At 40.4% G+C, this 14721-nt stretch overlaps 1 long non-coding RNA gene across 2 annotated transcripts in view; it reads left to right on the forward strand.

Moving 5' to 3' along the window:
* The first annotated feature begins 433 nt into the window (after positions 1 to 433).
* LOC139765208 (uncharacterized) overlaps positions 434 to 14721 on the forward strand; it is a 91441-nt gene continuing 77153 nt past the window's right edge. Inside the window, exon 1 of one of the 2 annotated variants that reach the window (XR_011716606.1) lies at positions 434 to 614. This is a non-coding gene — a long non-coding RNA (uncharacterized lncRNA). The remainder of the gene's footprint in view (positions 615 to 14721) is intronic. The other variant, XR_011716607.1, reaches the window with a different exon arrangement.

A 14721-nucleotide genomic window follows, 5' to 3' on the forward strand; every position in this document is an offset into this window, starting at 1 on the left:
AAATTTTGTTAATTAGAGTGTAAATAGATTAAGAATAAATATTTTTACTATCAATATAAATTATGGAGAGACAAAATATAAGAAAGAGACAAAAAGTAATGGGAAGCATTTGTTTACAAACTGGAAAGAAGGCAATCTTTTCCCTTTAAGAATGGCCTCTGAAAAGTATGTGACGCAACTTTGTTGGTAAAAATTATAATGTTAATCTATACACATTTCAGTTTCAAAACCTTCTGTTATGAAATTAAGGCCAGTATAGAGAGAGTTCAATGTATCGAGAGTAACTTGTATTATTAGTATTCAGAGCGAGCCCATGTTTATTTTTGCTATTGTAAATATATTTTTAAACTTTTGCCACTGTTTGATATTCGACCAACGTAACATAAAGAAAAAATGTCTATATAGTTTCGGCCGCCAGGTGTCAGATGTTTGTTAGATGCTTAGGAAATCTGTGTATCCCAAATGTCTCCGTTAATAGAATTCCAATAGAATTCATTATTTCAGAATATCTGCTTTAATGGGCCTATGGGCTGATCATACACCCTTTAATGTAAGGAGTGGCCACAGGCAGTATGTAACAAGTGCCTTCAGCAGATGAAGCTCGCCTAGTTACAGTAAGCTAACGTACTTTACAACGTGCTCTCAGTAGTCTATGTCGAAGTTTTTATCACAAGCTAACATATCATATCATATATGTATATGGTATCATAGTACCCATAGATATACAAAAATAATACCGGGAAGAAAAGCGTTTTCGATATTTTACACTTAATGTATGAAACTCAATAACCTTGTCATGAAGTTCTTGTGGAAGACGTGTGATATTTTCCTTCTCCGTCTTGTGCACCAACCATGACTCTCCTCAAAATCTGTGATGCCTAATTTCCATACTAGTTTCAAGGCAAAGATTCGAATTGATCAGCAGGAAACACTATGTCCATTCTGTCGATTTTCACGAACATATTTTGCCACTTCAACTTCCAACTGTGGCCACTTTGTACACTTCTCTGTTACCACATTTCTCTGTTGGCATATGCTGAAGTTGTGCAGAGACTTTTCTCCACTCTCTAAATCCTTTTTCGGGTATCTTGAATTCTCTTGCTGTTCTGTATATTCAATCCTCAGAGCTTAAACTTTGCTGTGAAATTGCTTCTTCATGAATCCATAATAGTTTTTATGATTATAATAATCATTAAATTTTAGGGAGAATAAAAAGATGTTCTGGAAGGAGATAAATAAAGTGCGTAAGACAAAGGAGCAAATGAGAACTTCAGTGAAGGGGGCTAATGGGGAGGTGATAACAAGTAGTGGTGATGTGAGAAGATGGAGTGAGTATTTTGAAGGTTTGTTGAATGTGTTTGATGATAGAGTGGCAGATATAGGGTGTTTTGGTCGAGGTGGTGTGCAGAGTGAGAAGGTTAGGGAAAATGATTTGGTAAACAGAGAAGAGGTAGTAAAAGCTTTGGGGAAGATGAAAGCCGGCAAGGCAGCAGGTTTGGATGATATTGCAGTGGAATTTATTAAAAAAAGGGGGTGACTGTATTGTTGACTGGTTGGTAAGGTTATTTAATGTATGTATGATTCATGGTGAGGTGCCTGAGGATTGGCGGAATGCTTGCATAGTGCCACTGTACAAAGGCAAAGGAGATAAGAGTGAGTGCTCAAAGTACAGAGATATAAGTTTGTTGAGTATTCCTGGTAAATTATATGGGAGGGTATTGATTGAGAGGGTGCAGGCATGTACAGAGCATCAGATTGGGGAAGAGCAGTGTGGTTTCATAAGTGGTAGAGGATGTGTGGATCAGGTGTTTGCTTTGAAGAATGCATGTGAGAAATACTTAGAAAAGCAAATGGATTTGTATGTAGCATTTATGGATCTAGAGAAGGCATATGATAGAGTTGATAGAGATGCTCTGGGAAGGTACTAAATATATGGTGTGAGAGGCAAGTTGTTAGAAGCAGTGAAAAGTTTTTATCGAGGATGTAAGGCATGTGTACGTGTAGGAAGAGAGGAAAGTGATTGGTTCTCAGTGAATGTAGGTTTGCAGCAGGGGTGTGTGATGTCTCCATGGTTGTTTAATTTGTTTATGGATGGGGTTGTTAGGGAGGTGAATGCAAGAGTTTTGGAAAGAGGGGCAAGTATGAAGTCTGTTGTAGATGAGAGGGCTTGGGAAGTGAGTCAGTTGTTGTTCGCTGATGATACAGCGCTGGTGGATGATTCATGTGATAAACTGCAGAAGCTGGTGACTGAGTTTGGTAAAGTGTGAGAAAGAAGAAAGTTAAGAGTAAATGTGAATAAGAGCAAGGTTATTACGTACAGTAGGGTTGAGGGTCAAGTCAATTGGGAGGTGAGTTTGAATGGAGAAAAACTGGAGGAAGTAAAGTGTTTTAGATATCTGGGAGTGGATCTGGCAGCAGATGGAACCATGGAAGCGGAAGTGAATCATAGGGTGGAGGAGGGGGCGAAAATCCTGGGAGCCTTGAAGAATGTGTGGAAGTCGAGAACATTATCTCCGAAAGCAAAAATGGGTATGTTTGAAGGAATAGTGGTTCCAACAATGTTGTAAGGTTGCGAGGCGTGGGCTATGGATAGAGTTATGCACAGGAGGGTGGATGTGCTGGAAATGAGATGTTTGAGGACAATATGTGGTGTGAGGTGGTTTGATCGAGTAAGTAATGTAAGGGTAAGAGATGTGTGGAAATAAAAAGAGCGTGGTTGAGAGAGCAGAAAAGGATGTTTTGAAATGGTTTGGGCACATGGAGAGAATGAGTGAGGAAAGATTGACCAAGAGGATATATGTGTCGGAGGTGTTGGGAACGAGAAGTGGGAGACCAAATTGGAGGTGGAAAGATGGAGTGAAAAAGATTTTGAGTGATCGGGGCCTGAACATTCAGGAGGGTGAAAGGCGGGCAAGGAATAGAGTGAATTGGATCGATGTGGTATACTGGGGTCGATGTGCTGTCAATGGATTGAATCGGCTTGTGAAGCGTCTGGGGTAAACCATGGAAAGTTGTGTGGGGCCTGGATGTAGAAAGGGAGCTGTGGTTTTGGGCATTATTGCATGACAGCTAGAGACTGAGTGTGAACGAATGGGGCCTTTACTGTCTTTTCCTAGCGCTACCTCGCACACATGAGGGGGGAGGGGGATGTTATTTCATGTGTGGCGAGGTGGCGATGGGAATGAATAAAGGCAGACAGTGTGAATTGTGTGCATGTGCATATATGTATGTGTCTGTGTGTGTATATATATGTGTACATTGAGATGTATGGGTATGTATATTTGCGTGTGTGGACGTGTATGTATATACATGTGTATGGGGGTGGGTTGGGCCATTTCTTTCATGTTTCCTTGCGCTACCTCGCAAACACAGGAGACAGTGACAAAGCAAAATATAATATATATATAATAATCAGTGTTAAAAATCCCTTTAACACATGGTAATTTACTAAAAAAATTTGATGCTACAGATGTAAAAACTTTATTAAAATATACTATTGTTTTTTCCATTAAAGCACAGTTCATCTTCAATCTTGAGAACTGTTTTTGAATTTTCCTTTAATTTACCTAAGTGATCTAGGTTTATCAGTTGTTGCCACAATTTCATGCTATCATTATTACTTTCTTGAATTTATCAGAAATATAATGATTCAATTTTGTTATGTTGCATATCATTTTTTACTTCACAGAACTTGTCAGATTACCCTTTATTGCCTTTATCTTTCTTGTATTCAGCAAAAAGTTCCTCCCTTTCTTTTAGCCTATCAAGAATTTCTGTAATTATCTAGGGCTCTGTCCTTTGTTTGATTCCTACTTCCTTTATGGGAGTTACCTTGTAAAGTACTTTGATTACACTATCCCTAATTCCATGCTTCATCAGCTGTTTCATGTTTTCATATTTCAAACATGATTCCTGATTTTAATAGTTATGTTTATCTATACATTCCTTAACTACTTTCTTTGTACAATATGTTACGTAGTGATCACTAATTCCCATTGGCAATACTCCATGTTGACTTAATTTTTCCTGCTTTACTACGTACAACATGATCCAGAATCATGGCTGATTTCCTTGTTTCCCTGGTTATTTCATTTGTTAATTACACCACTCCATACATTTTCAGAATATTCATATACTTTTTATACAGGTATCTTAATTTTTTATAAGCACAAATATTCTTGTCCCCAAGAATTGCTGCTACCATTTCATAGCAAATTTTTGAAATGCATTTTTCTAACAATACTATAAAACTATTTTGCTTAGGAAGTCTATAACAATATCCACTTACAATTGGTTTAGTTTTTGTTAACAAGATTTCACACTAGATTGCTTCTAGCTTGTCAGTTTCTAAATTATTCCTTTGGTTAAACGCTAACCATATTTTGATGTACATACATACTCCTCCATTTTTATTTCTGTCTTTCCTAATTACATTATATCCTGGTATCTCTACTTCTGAATTGATTACTGAATATAAGCAGTGACTAGGATCCCAAGAGATTTCTATTCAGAATTGATATGATTAAATACTGCCCCAGCTCCAACGTAAACAGAAACTAGGATCCCAAGAGATTTCAAATCAGAATTTCTCAGAAGGCCATATCCCTAGGGAAAGTTTGATAAGTTGCTAGCTTGCTGTTTGAAATAGCCAGTCTAATATAACCTCTTTTAATACCCTTAATAAATTCAGCTTATTTTTGCAGATTGGGCTCTTAATTGTTTTTTTAGTGATGAAATGGTTATTATGCCAACAGATTGCACTAGTTCACCAATGGATATGTTGTTAAGCATTCATGATGGATAAAATAAACTTAACTAACATTACTGCAGTGTCTAGGGGTAACCTTTGTTCATCATCCTATTTTCTAGCTATTGTTTTACAATACAAAGACACAACAGTGACACAGTTTGACCAAGTGACAAAATCATAGGTCACTTTGCTACATTCATTCTTTTTGGGATAGGCTACTGGTAAAATTTCAAGATATATTTACAACAGTTTAACATGAATATCTACCATATCGTGGTATGTTGGTTTACAAACTTTGCATGAATCCGCTGACACCAGTGTTTGGTAATTCATCCTCGTATTTCTTGTCCCACAACAATAAATCATTCAAAAGGGAATAGGACATTGAAAATGATGTTTGGCATTGGTGACATGATGCATTTACAAGCCACCCAAGGTCAAACATATATTTCAATCCTGGATGCAGCAGTCAGTCCAGTTAATCCAGCAAATCACATCCTCCTCCCCTAGGGGTTAGTCAATAAATTGGGTACGTAGCTTAGGTTAGGGAATATATTTATACATACATACATACATTCGTATATATTGCAGAAGGTCACAATGATGTAAGTGATTAGTTGTTTTTTTTTGTTTTTTTTTTTTCATACTATTCGCCATTTCCCGCATTAGCGAGGTAGCGTTAAGAACAGAGGACTGGGCCTTTGAGGGAATATCCTCATATGGCCCCCTTCTCTGTTCCTTCTTTTGGAAAATTTAAAAAAAAAAAATGAGAGGGGAGGATTTCCAGCCCCCCGCTCCCTAGTGATTAGTATTTGCTGATAACCATGAAGAAAAATGAAACACTCCCATGAGTGCTTTCGTGTGATTAATACATCTCCCTTAACATTGCATTAAACATACGAAACTGCACTTTGGACTTATCATTTTTCATTTTTCCTCGTGGTTATTAACAAACATATATTTTCTTTTTTTTTTTTTTTTTTTTTTTTTTTTTCCAAAAGAAGGAACAGAGAAGGGGGCCTGGTGAGGATATTCCCTAGAAGGCCCAGTCCTCTGTTCTTAACGCTACCTCGCTAATGCGGGAAATGGCGAATAGTATGAAAGAAAGAAAAGATATTCTCCAGCCGTCATGTTGTGTAATGTGCCAAAAACACAGCTCTCTATCCACACCAGGGACCAACAGACCTTTCCATGGTTTACCTGAAATGCTTGACATTCCTGGTTCATTCCACCCCAGTATATATTATTCCAATTCACTCTATCCCCTGCAAACCTTTCACCCTCATGTATGTTCAGGCTATGATCACTCAAAATATTTTTCATTCCACTATCTCGCACACACACACACACACACACACAGGGGGTAGCAATGCTGTTTCTTATGGGATGGGGTAGCACTGGGAATGGGTGAAGGCAAATATGAATATGCACATATGTATATGTGTAAATCTTGATATGTATATGATGTATATGTGCATGTATGGGCATTTATGTATATATATGTGTATGTGGGTGAATGGGCCATTTTTCATCTGTTTCCTGGCGCTACCTCGCTAATGAGTGAAACGGCGGTCGTGTGTGATGCACCGAAACCACTGCTCCTTATCAACATCCATGCCCCACAGACCTTTTCATGGTTTACCCCAGATGTTTCACCTGCCCTAGTTCAGTCCATTGACAGCATGTCAACCCCGGTATACCACACCATTCCAATTCACTCTGTTCCTTGCACACCTCTCACCCTCCTGTATGATCAGGCCCCAATCACTCAAAATCTTTTTTACTCCTTCCTTCCACCTCCAAATTGGTCTCCTGCTTCTCCTTGTTCCCTCCATATCTGACACATATATCTTTTTTATCAATCTTTCTTCACTCATTCTCTCCATATGTCAAAACCATTTCAACTCACCCTCCTCTACTCTCTCAACCACACTCTTTTATTTCCACACATATCTCTTCCCCTTTCATTTCTTACTCAGTCAAACCACCTCACACCACATATTGTAATCAAACATTTCATTTCCAACACATCTACCTTCTTTACAACACTATCTATAGCCAATGCCTCACAACCATATGATATTGTTTGAACTACTATTTCTTCAAACATACCCATTTTGGCTATCCGTGATAACGTTCTCTCCTTCCACATGTGCTTCATCTTTCCTAGAACATTTGCCCTCTCCCCCACCTTATGACTCACTTCTGCTTTTATGGTTCCATTCACTAAGTTCACTCCCAGATATCTAAAACAATTCACTTCCCCCAATTTTTCTCCATTCAAACTTACATCCCAATTAACTTGCCCCCCAACGCTACTGAACCTAATAACCATGCTCTTATTCACTTTCAACTTTCTCCTTCCACACTTTTCCGAACTCATCCACAAGCTCCTACAGTTTCTCACTCAAATCAGCCACCAGAGCTGTATCATCAGCAAACAACAACTGACTCACTTCCCAAACCCTCTCATCTGTAACAGACTGCATACTCACCCCTCCCTCCATCACTCCTGCATTCACCTCCATAACCATCCCATCCATAAACAAACTATACAATCATAGGGACATCACACACCTCTGCCACAGACCGAACTTCACTAGGAACCAATCACTCTCCTCTCCTCCAACTCTTACATATGCCCTTGATAAAAAACTTTTCACTGATTCTGGCAGCATACCACCCACACCATGTACTCTTAAGACATTCCACAAAGCATCTCTGTCACCACTATCATATGCTTTCTCCACATCCATAAATGCCATAAACAAATCTATGTTTTTCTGAATATTTTTCACACACTTTCTTCAAAGCAAACACCTGATTCACACATCCTTTACCACTTCTGAAACCACACTGCTCCTCCCCAATCTGATGCTCTGGACATGACTTCAACCTCCCAATCAATACCCTGCCATATAATTTCCCAGGAATACTCATCAAACTTATGCCTCTGTAGTTTGAACAATCACCTTTATCCCATTGTACAATGGCAGTTAGCATGCATTCTGCCAATCCTCGGGCACTTCACCATGATCCATTCATAAAATGAATATCCTTACCAACCAATCAGTAACACAGTCACTCCCCCTTTTTAATAGATTCAACTGCAATACTATCCAACCTGCCTCTTTGCTGGTTTTCATCATCCGCAAAGCTTTCACTATCTCTTCTCTCTTAATGCAACCATTCTCCATGACCCTCTCACCCCAACCAAAACACCCTATATCTGCCACTCTATCGTCAAACACATTCAACAAACTTTCAAAATGCTCACTCCATCTCCTTCTCACTTCATCACTACTGTTATTGCTTCCACACTTGCCCCCTTCACTGATGTTCCCATTTGTTCTCTTGTCTTATGCATGTTATCTACTTCCTTCCAAAATATCTATCTATTCTCCCTAAAGTTTAATGATACTCTAATTTGCCCTCTTTTTCAACTGTTGCACCTTTCTCTTGACCTCCTGCCACTTTCTTTTATACATCTCCCAATTATTTGCAATCCTTCCTTGCAAGTATCATCCAAACCCTCTCTTTTCTCCTTCACTAACAAGTTTCCCTCTTCATCCCACCACTCACTATCCTTTCTTATCTGCCCATCACCCACCTTTCTCATGCCACATGCATCTTTTCCACATGCCAACACTGCTTCCCTAAATACATCCCATTCCTCACCCACTCCCCTCACATCATTTCCTTTCACCTTTTGCCATCTACACCCAATCTCTCCTGGTACTTCCTCAGACAAGTCGCCTTTCCAAGCTCACTTACTCTCACCAATCACATCTCCCCAACATTCTCTTTTCATTTTTGAAAACCTATATAGTTCTTCACCTTCGCCTCCACAAGATAACAGCCAGACCTCCCTCCAGCTGCCCCTTTCAGCACATTAACATCCATAAGTCTCTTTTACACAACTATCAATTAACATGTAATCAAATGATGCCCTTTGGCCATCTCTCCTTCTTCCATTCTTGTACACTCTTGTACAAAGGCAAAGGGGATAAGAGTGAGTGCTCAAATTACAGAGGTATAAGTTTGTTGAGTATTCCTGGCAAATTATATGGGAGGGTATTGATTGAGAGGGTGAAGGCATGTACAGAGCATCAGATTGGGGAAGAGCAGTGTGTTTCAGAAGTGGTAGAGGATGTGTGGATCAGGTGTTTGCTTTGAAGAATGTATGTGAGAAATACTTAGAAAAGCAAATGGATTTGTATGTAGCATTTATGGATCTGGAGAAGGCATATGATAGAGTTGATAGAGATGCTCTGTGGAAGGTATTAAGAATATATGGTGTGGGAGGCAAGTTGTTAGAAGCAGTGAAAAGTTTTTATTGAGGATGTAAGGCATGTGTACGTGTAGGAAGAGAGGAAAGTGATTGGTTCTCAGTGAAAGTAGGTTTGTGGCAGGGGTGTGTGATGTCTCCATGGTTGTTTAATTTGTTTATGGATGGGGTTGTTAGGGAGGTGAATGCAAGAGTTTTGGAAAGAGGGGCAAGTATGAAGTCTGTTGGGGATGAGAGAGCTTGGGAAGTGAGTCAGTTGTTGTTCGCTGATGATACAGCGCTGGTGGCTGATTCATGTGAGAAACTACAGAAGCTGGTGACTGAGTTTGGTAAAGTGTGTGAAAGAAGAAAGTTAAGAGTAAATGTGAATAAGAGCAAGGTTATTAGGTACAGTAGGGTTGAGGGTCAATTCAATTGGGAGGTGAGTTTGAATGGAGAAAAACTGGAGGAAGTGAAGTGTTTTAGATATCTGGGAGTGGATCTGGCAGCGGATGGAACCATGGAAGCGGAAGTGGATCATAGGGTGGGGGAGGGGGCGAAAATTCTGGGAGCCTTAAAGAATGTGTGGAAGTCGAGAACATTATCTCGGAAAGCAAAAATGGGTATGTTTGAAGGAATAGTGGTTCCAACAATGTTGTATGGTTGCGAGGCATGGACTATGGATAGAGTTGCGCGCAGGAGGATGGATGTGCTGGAAATGAGATGTTTGAGGACAATGTGTGGTGTGAGGTGGTTTGATCGAGTAAGTAGCGTAAGGGTAAGAGAGATGTATGGAAATAAAAAGAATGTGGTTGAGAGAGCAGAAGAGGGTGTTTTGAAATGGTTTGGTCACATGGAGAGAATGAGTGAGGAAAGATTGACCAAGAGGATATATGTGTCGGAGGTGGAGGGAACGAGGAGAAGAGGGAGACCAAATTGGAGGTGGAAAGATGGAGTGAAAAAGATTTTGTGTGATCAGGGCCTGAACATGCAGGAGGGTGAAAGGAGGGCAAAGAATAGAGTGAATTGGAGCGATGTGGTATACCGGGGTTGACGTGCTGTCAGTGGATTGAATCAAGGCATGTGTATGGGGGTGGGTTGGGCCATTTCTTTCGTCTGTTTCCTTGCGCTACCTCGCAAACGCGGGAGACAGCGACAAAGCAAAAAATATATATATATATATATATATATATATATATATATATATATATATTATTATTATATTATTATATAATTATATTTTATATTATATATTTTTTTTTTTCTTTTTTTTTTTTCCAAAAGAAGGAAGAGAGAAGTGGGCCGGGTGAGGGTATTCCCTCAGGGGCCTGGTCCTCTGTTCTTAACGCTACCTCGCTAATACGGGAAATGGCGAACAGTTTGAAAAAAAAAATATATATATATATATATATTATATATATATATATATATATATATATATATATATATATATATATATATATATATATTTTAGGGAGAATAAAAAGATGTTCTGGAAGGAGGTAAATAAAGTGCGTAAGACAAGGGAGCAAATGGGAACTTCAGTGAAGGGCGCAAATGGGGAGGTGATAACAAGTAGTGGTGATGTGAGAAGGAGATGGAGTGAGTATTTTGAAGGTTTGTTGAATGTGTTTGATGATAGAGTGGCAGATATAGGGTGTTTTGGTCGAGGTGGTGTGCAAAGTGAGAGGGTTAGGGAAAATGATTTGGTAAACAGAGAAGAGGTAGTGAAAGCTTTGCGGAAGATGAAAGCCGGCAAGGCAGCAGGTTTGGATGGTATTGCAGTGGAATTTATTAAAAAAGGGGGTGACTGTATTGTTGACTGGTTGGTAAGGTTATTTAATGTATGTATGACTCATGGTGAGGTGCCTGAGGATTGGCGGAATGCGTGCATAGTGCCATTGTACAAAGGCAAAGGGGATAAGAGTGAGTGTTCAAATTACAGAGGTATAAGTTTGTTGCGTATTCCTGGCAAATTATATGGGAGGGTATTGATTGAGAGGGTGAAGGCATGTACAGAGCATCAGATTGGGGAAGAGCAGTGTGGTTTCAGAAGTGGTAGAGGATGTGTGGATCAGGTGTTTGCTTTGAAGAATGTATGTGAGAAATACTTAGAAAAGCAAATGGATTTGTATGTAGCATTTATGGATCTGGAGAAGGCATATGATAGAGTTGATAGAGATGCTCTGTGGAAGGTATTAAGAATATATGGTGTGGGAGGAAAGTTGTTAGAAGCAGTGAAAAGTTTTTATCGAGGATGTAAGGCATGTGTACGTTTAGGAAGAGAGGAAAGTGATTGGTTCTCAGTGAATGTAGGTTTGCGGCAGGGGTGTGTGATGTCTCCATGGTTGTTTAATTTGTTTATGGATGGGGTTGTTAGGGAGGTAAATGCAAGAGTTTTGGAAAGAGGGGCAAGTATGAAGTCTGTTGGGGATGAGAGAGCTTGGGAAGTGAGTCAGTTGTTGTTCGCTGATGATACAGCGCTGGTGGCTGATTCATGTGAGAAACTGCAGAAGCTGGTGACTGAGTTTGGTAAAGTGTGTGGAAGAAGAAAGTTAAGAGTAAATGTGAATAAGAGCAAGGTTATTAGGTACAGTAGGGTTGAGGGTCAAGTCAATTGGGAGGTGAGTTTGAATGGAGAAAAACTGGAGGAAGTGAAGTGTTTTAGATATCTGGGAGTGGATCTGGCAGCGGATGGAACCATGGAAGCGGAAGTGGATCATAGGGTGGGGGAGAGGGCGAAAATTCTGGGGGCCTTGAAGAATGTGTGGAAGTCGAGAACATTATCTCGGAAAGCAAAAATGGGTATGTTTGAAGGAATAGTAGTTCCAACAATGTTGTATGGTTGCGAGGCGTGGGCTATGGATAGAGTTGTGCGCAGGAGGATGGATGTGCTGGAAATGAGATGTTTGAGGACAATGTGTGGTGTGAGGTGGTTTGATCGAGTGAGTAACGTAAGGGTAAGAGAGATGTGTGGAAATAAAAAGAGCGTGGTTGAGAGAGCAGAAGAGGGTGTTTTGAAGTGGTTTGGGCACATGGAGAGGATGAGTGAGGAAAGATTGACCAAGAGGATATATGTGTCGGAGGTGGAGGGAGCAAGGAGAAGAGGGAGACCAAATTGGAGGTGGAAAGATGGAGTGAAAAAGATTTTGTGTGATCGGGGCCTGAACATGCAGGAGGGTGAAAGGAGGGCAAGGAATAGAGTGAATTGGAGCGATGTGGTGTACCGGGGTTGACGTGCTGTCAGTGGATTGAATCAAGGCATGTGAAGCGTCTGGGGTAAACCATGGAAAGCTGTGTAGGTATGTATATTTGCGTGTGTGGACGTATGTATATACATGTGTATGGGGGTGGGTTGGGCCATTTCTTTCGTCTGTATCCTTGCGCTACCTCGCAAACGCGGGAGACAGCGACAAAGTATAAAAAAAAAAAAAAAAAAAATATATATATATATATATTTTTTTTTGCCGCTGTCTCCCGCATTTGCGAGGTAGCGCAAGGAAACAGACGAAAAAATGGCCCAACCCACCCCCATACACATGTATATACATACATCCACACACGCAAATATACATACCTACACAGCTTTTCATGGTTTACCCCAGATGCTTCACATGCCCTGATTCAATCCACTGACAGCACGTCAACCCCGGTATACCACATTGATCAAATTCACTCTATTCCTTGCCCTCCTTTCACCCTCCTGCATGTTCAGGCCCCGATCACACAAAATCTTTTTCACTCCATCTTTCCACCTCCAATTTGGTCTCCCACCTCTCGTTCCCTCCACCTCCGACACATATATCCTCTTGGTCAATCTTTCCTCACTCATTCTCTCCATGTGCCCAAATCATTTCAAAACACCCTCTTCTGCTCTCTCAAACACGCTCTTTTTATCTCCACACATCTCTCTTGCCCTTACGTTACTTATTCGATCAAACCACCTCACACCACACATTGTCCTCAAACATCTCATTTCCAGCACATCCATCCTCCTGCGCACAACTCTATCCATAGCCCACGCCTCGCAACCATACAACATTGTTGGAACCACTATTCCTTCAAACATACCCATTTTTGCTTTCCGAGATAATGTTCTCGACTTCCATACATTTTTCAAGGCTCCCAGGATTTTCGCCCCCTCCCCCACCCTATGATCCACTTCCGCTTCCATGGTTCCATCCGCTGCCAGATCCACTCCCAGATATCTAAAACACTTTACTTCCTCCAGTTTTTCTCCATTCAAACTTACCTCCCAGTTGACTTGACCCTCAACCCTACTGTACCTAATTACCTTGCTCTTATTCACATTTACTCTTAACTTTCTTCTTTCACACACTTTACCAAACCGAGTCACCAACTTCTGCAGTTTCTCACATGAATCAGCCACCAGCGCTGTATCATCAGCGAACAACAACTGACTCACTTCCCAAGCTCTCTCATCCCCAACAGACTTCATACTTGCCCCTCTTTCCAAAACTCTTGTATTCACCTCCCTAACAACCCCATCCATAAACAAATTAAACAACCATGGAGACATCACACACCCCTGCCGCAAACCTACATTCACTGAGAACCAATCACTTTCCTCTCTTCCTACACGTACACATGCCTTACATCCTCGATAAAAACTTTTCACTGCTTCTAACAACTTGCCTCCCACACCATATATTCTTAATACCTATATATATATATATATATATATATATATATATATATATATATATATATATATATATATAGATAGGTAGTATGTTTGAGGAAAGGAACCTGGATGTTTTGGCTCTGAGTGAAACGAAGCTCAAGGGTAAAGGGGAAGAGTGGTTTGGAAATGTCTGGGGAGTGAAGTCAGGGGTTAGTGAGAGGACAAGAGCAAGGGAAGGAGTAGCAATACTCCTGAAACAGGAGTTGTGGGAGTATATGATAGAATGTAAGAAAGTAAACTCTCGATTAATATGGGTAAAATTGAAAGTTGATGGAGAGAGGTGGGTGATTATTGGTGCATATGCACCTGGGCATGAGAAGAAAGATCATGAGAGGCAAGTGTTTTGGGAGCAGCTGAATGAGTGTGTTAGCGGTTTTGATGCACGAGACCGGGTTATAGTGATGGGTGATTTGAATGCAAAGGTGAGTAATGTGGCAGTTGAGGGAATAATTGGTATGCATGGGGTGTTCAGTGTTGTAAATGGAAATGGTGAAGAGCTTGTAGATTTATGTGCTGAAAAAGGACTGATGATTGGGAATACCTGGTTTAAAAAGCGAGATATACATAAGTATACTTATGTAAGTAGGAGAGATGGTCAGAGAGCGTTATTGGATTACGTGTTAATTGACAGGCGTGCGAAAGAGAGACTTTTGGATGTTAATGTGCTGAGAGGTGCAACTGGAGGGATGTCTGATCATTATCTTGTGGAGGCTAAGGTGAAGATTAGTATGGGTTTTCAGAAAAGAGGAGTGAATGCTGGGGTGAAGAAGGTGGTGAGAGTAAGTGAGCTTGGGAAGGAGACCTGTGTGGGGAAGTACCAGGAGAGACTGTGTACAGAATGGAAAAAGGTGAGAACAATGGAAGTAAGGGGAGTGGGGGAGGAATGGGATGTATTTAGGGAATCAGTGATGGATTGCGCAAAAGATGCTTGTGGCATGAGAAGAGTGGGAGGTGGGCTGTTTAGAAGGGTAGTGAGTGGTGGGATGAAGAAGTAAGAGT

This window comes from Panulirus ornatus, chromosome 53 (genome assembly GCF_036320965.1).
Source record: "Panulirus ornatus isolate Po-2019 chromosome 53, ASM3632096v1, whole genome shotgun sequence".
Lineage (NCBI taxonomy): Eukaryota > Metazoa > Arthropoda > Malacostraca > Decapoda > Palinuridae > Panulirus > Panulirus ornatus.